This window comes from Podarcis erhardii (assembly GCF_964252035.2).
Source record: "Podarcis erhardii genome assembly, chromosome: 13".
Taxonomy (NCBI): Eukaryota; Metazoa; Chordata; class Lepidosauria; order Squamata; family Lacertidae; genus Podarcis; species Podarcis erhardii.
In genome coordinates, this window is record NC_138502.1 from 54,965,057 (window position 1) to 54,970,080 (window position 5,024).

The 5,024-nt window shown below is 53.5% G+C and overlaps 1 long non-coding RNA gene across 1 annotated transcript; it reads right to left on the bottom strand.

Moving 5' to 3' along the window:
* Positions 1-2,083: 2,083 nt before the first annotated feature.
* LOC309327143 lies at positions 2,084-4,699 on the bottom strand. Its single transcript, XR_014150424.1, has 2 exons — positions 4,587-4,699; positions 2,084-2,468 (listed from the first exon to the last, which is right to left on the bottom strand). It is a non-coding gene; the product is annotated as an uncharacterized lncRNA (long non-coding RNA).
* Between the last annotated feature and the right edge of the window lie 325 nt (positions 4,700-5,024).

The window sequence follows — 5,024 nt, forward strand, 5'->3', positions numbered from 1 at the left end:
TGGAAACAGAACTCTTAGATCCCAAAACTAAGATTCTGTCAAGAATGTATAGTTTGCTGTTGAAATGGAACACTCAGGATGAAATGGTGAAACCTGCTATGATTAAATGGGCACAAGATGTGGGACACAACATTATGCTGGCTGACTGGGAACAGTTATGGACCACAGGTATGAAGTTCACGGCATGTAATGCCTTAAGAGAGAATATTATGAAAATGATATACAGGTGGTACATGACACCAGTCAAGCTTGCAAAAATATATCATTTGCCTGATAATAAATGCTGGAAATGTAAAGAGACTGAAGGTACATTCTTTCACCTTTGGTGGACGTGCCCAAGGATTAAGGCTTTCTGGGAGATGATTTATAATGAAATGAAAAAGTATTTAAATATACCTTTCTGAAGAAACCAGAGGCCTTTCTCCTGGGCTTGGTCGGCCAATTGGTGTCAAAGAAGGATAGAACTTTTTTTATGTATGCCACAACAGCAGCAAGAATACTCATCGCAAAGTACTGGAAGACACAAGATCTACCCACCCGGGAAGAATGGCAGATGAAGATGATGGAGTACATAGAACTGGCGGAAATGATTGGCAGAATCCGAGACCTGGGAGAAGAGTCGGTAGAAGAAGATTGGAAGAAATTTAAAGACTATCTACAGAAACATTGTAAAATTAAGGAATGTTAGAAGGATGCTGGAATGAAGTTATGTGGCTTTAGCAGTAATGTTACAAAGGGGTATGTAAAAATGGATTGTTAATAGGTGAGAATGTAAAGTTATAATATATTAAGATAAATTATTAAGATAAAAGTAAAAATGGAAAGGATTTGCTGAAATAACTAATTGAACTAGAATACAAAAAAGGGAGGTGTGAGGAGGTCAGGGAAACAAGTACAGTGGTGCCCCGCAAGACGAACGCCTCGCAAGACTAAAAACCCGCTAGACGAAAGGGTTTTCCGTTTTTGGAGGCGCTTCGCTAAACAAATTTCTCTATGGGGTTGCTTCGCAAGACGAAAAAATCTTGCGAGTTCCCGCTTTTTTTCCTGCTTTTTTCCGCCCTTTCCCTAAGCGCTAAGCCACTTCTCAGCTGTTCCGCTGATAAACCGCTTCTCAGCTGATTGCTAAAAGCCGCTAGACCGCTAATAGCGCTAATCCGCTAAGCTGTCAATGGGCTTGCTTCGCAAGACGAAAAAACCGCTAGACGAAGAAAATCACGGAACGGAATAATTTCGTCTTGCGAGGCACCAATGTAAATGAAAGACAAGATATGGAAAGGTTGATTTGTTTTTAATTGTTTTTACTTTTCTGTATTTTGTATTTTTTGTATTTTTTTCTTATTCTTGTAACTTTTTTGAAACTTTAATAAATATTATTATAAAAAAAAGAATGGATAGGTTTGATCTTCTTGCAGTCCATGGGACTCTCAAGAGTCTCCTCCAGCACCATAATTCAAAAGCATCAATTCTTCGGCGATCAGCCTTCTTTATGGTCCAGCTCTCACTTCCGTACATCACTACTGGGAAAACCATAGCTTTAACTATACGGACCTTTGTTGGCAAGGTGATGTCTCTACTTCTCACTCAAACTAGAATGGATTAAGTTGTGTTATTGGTAAGTAGAACATTTCTGCAAAGTGATACAAGATGAGCCCTCTGTGCTGGCCAACCAGAAAGGGACTGGGGTGCGGAATCAGTCCTTCTCCAGATGTTATTGGGCTATAATTCCTAGCCTCCCCAATCACTGGTCCTGCTGGTTGGGCTAGGTTCCCCATCCCTGTCTGAGAAGCTCCCTCAACAAAGCAGAGAGTGACTTCAATGCCCCACAGTGCAACTAACATGTTTCAAGCGCATCTGAGAGATGCAGTCTTCCCACACACCTGAAGAAGTGCAAATAGTGATGGAAAATAGAAATAGTGTGGGGAGGAGTTCACAATGTTTTGTCAGCAAGAATATTACAGACAACAGTTTGGGGTGGTGGGAGCCTCTGGTTCCTACACACAAAGAAACAATTTTCATAAAATGCTGCCTTTCTTTCCCAGTTCAAAATATGCTCTGCATTTTTGAAAGTCCAGGAGTGCCCAACTGAAAACAACCAGGGTGGTTTTTTTAATGCTCTGTTAAGTCACAAATCCCTGTAGCGCAAATGCATGCAAACACTCACACACACACACACACACGGAACAGCAACTGGAGCAATCAGACCAGGAGCAAAACAACTTACATGGAAGATGGAAGGAAGCACAGCCCCCTTCAGCATGCCCAGAAGCTGGTCGGGCATGAAGATGAAGTGTATATCAGAGCACATGGCCCGCGTTGGTGTGGGGAGCTGGGTCTCCCCTCCAGCCACCAGCCTCCAGCCCTCCTGAAGATGCTGCTCCTGGGCTACCGCCGGCGAATGGGCTTGTACACACACACAGACAGCAGGATCATGGCGACGAGCAGGATGCCAAAGACACTTCCCATCAGAACTGCAAGAGAAAGGAAGAGCGAGAGCCTGGGCTGATAAGGCATTGAGGAGGGCAGCCAGGGACTGATTCAGTCTACAGGGCAAGCTGCTCTCTCTTCAAGAGCAGGAGCTGGGAGACACAGGGTGCAGTTACAGGCTGGGAATAGGACTTGGGAGAAACCAGGGTTCAAATCTCCACTCGACTGTGAAGCTCCCTAAAGGTAAAGGGACCCCTGACCGTTAAGTCCAGTCGCAGATGATTCTGGGGTTGCGGCGCTCATCTCGCTTTATTGGTCATGTGGCCAGCATGACTAAGCTGCTTCTGGCGAACCAGAGCAGCGCACGGAAACGGCGTTTACCTTCCCGCTGGAGCGGTACCTATTTATCTACTTGCACTTTGACGTGCTTTCAAACTGCTAGGTTGGCAGGAGCAGGGACCAAGCAACGGGAGCTCACCCCATCGTGGGGATTCGAACCACCGACCTTCTGATTGGCAAGCCCAAGAGGCTCTGTGGTTTAGACCACAGCACCTAGGAGCCCTCAAAGGCCAATCACTCACAGTGCCTTCCAACCTTCGCTACCAATTCCTCCCATTTTCAGAATTCCTTGGACTCTCGCTCTCATCCTTGGGCACAACAAGAACCAGTGCTCCTATTGAGCATCTGCTAGAGCAGAAACAGGAAACCTGTAGCCCTCCAGATTCTGTTGGACTCTGCCAGGGACTGTCAAAGGGGAAATTCCAGTCTGCAATCCTTGCTGGCCCCATCCTGGCTGCCAGTAAATGCAGCTGGACCAGGAACTGCCTGGCAGGGTGAGGAGAGAGTGGTGGGAGCCCCAGCCTGGCTGGGAAAAGAAACAGCCAAATGACCAGCAAGCTGATTGTGGGGATTCTCAGAAGCATAATGAGGAACACATTTGGAAGTCTTCTTCACAGGATAGGAGGAATAGTACAACTTATCACTGATGCAACTTTCTGACAGTGAGGTGTAAATCTCAGCACATTTAAGTCACAATTGGACTGGGAGGCCAAACAATTCAAGAAAGGAAGCTCAGTGCTGAGAGCCAGCCCAGGAGGCACCGAGGCCTCTGAATGCCAGTTGCCAGCAGGAGAGAAAAGGGCTCTTGCACTCAGGTCTCACTTGCCAGCTTCCCCCGTGAGAACAGGATGCTGGACTGGATGGGTCACTGGCCTGATCCAGCAGGCTCCTCTGGTATTAACAAAAAGACATGCAGGGTACACAGAGTCTGTCTTTTCCATGGCTCCCCCCCCCCCCGCCGCAGCATAGGCAGGGTGTCCCAGAGGCCATCTAGTCTACCCCAGGCAGGGGCTACCTCCTCCTTCCCTGGCCGCGGCTGCCAAGGGCAAACCAGTTCATCCTGCCAGCCCTTGGCTAGAGAAGCTTTTTGGCCCTGCAAGGAGAACTGAGCCAGGAATCACAGGGATGGAAGCGGAGAGGGAGGCGAAGCCCCCCCCCGCAGTTCCGGGGCTCCCTTTCCACGGGGGGGGGGGCGGAGTGATGGGCTTGGGACAGGCGGGGGAGACGGAGGACTGGAGGGTGCAGGGCCGGGGGACCCAGGCGTCCGAGGAGGGTGCCCTCTCTCCCTCGGGGACCCAGGCGTCCGAGGAGGGTGCCCCCTCTCCCTCGGGGACCCAGGCGTCCGAGGAGGGTGCCCTCTCTCCCTCGGGGACCCAGGCGTCCGAGGAGGGTGCCCCCTCTCCCTCGGGGACCCAGGCGTCCGAGGAGGGTGCCCTCTCTCCCTCGGGGACCCAGGCGTCCGAGGAGGGTGCCCCCTCTCCCTCGGGGACCCAGGCGTCTGAGGAGGGTGCCCTCTCTCCCTCGGGGACCCAGGCGTCCGAGGAGGGTGCCCCCTCTCCCTCGGGGACCCAGGCGTCCGAGGAGGGTGCCCTCTCTCCCTCGGGGACCCAGGCGTCCGAGGAGGGTGCCCCCTCTCCCTCGGGGACCCAGGCGTCCGAGGAGGGTGCCCTCTCTCCCTCGGGGACCCAGGCGTCCGAGGAGGGTGCCCCCTCTCCCTCGGGGACCCAGGCGTCCGAGGAGGGTGCCCTCTCTCCCTCGGGGACCCAGGCGTCCGAGGAGGGTGCCCCCTCTCCCTCGGGGATCCAGGCGTCCGGGCTCCTCACCCAGGTGCTGCGCCTGGAGCACGGCGTAGGGCCGGCTGTTCCCTGGCGGGCCCGCCCCGGCCTCGTCCCGCCGCGCGTCTCCGCCGCCGCGCCGCCCCATCCTCGCCGGGCCCCTCGGCTCCAGGCCCCGCCGCCCGCCCTTCCTCGCCCTCCTCGGGGCCAAGCCGCAGGGCAGCCCCGCCCGCCCGCCCGATCCCCGTAGCTCCCCCCGGTGTCTTCTGCACGTGTGGATGCGGCCAAGTTGCCAGCACGTGTTAGGCCGAGGTGCTTCGAACGGGAACCTGGCCGGCGGGCCCCGCGATGCCCCGCTCTGCTCTGCTCTGCCCAGCGCAGGGCGGGCGAGTCCGGGAGGGGGTGCCAACCGGCCCCCAAAAGGTTGCGCGCGGACCCGGGGGCTCTAGGACCCCGGGGTCTCCTTCAGCCCCCCCCCCCCTTCCG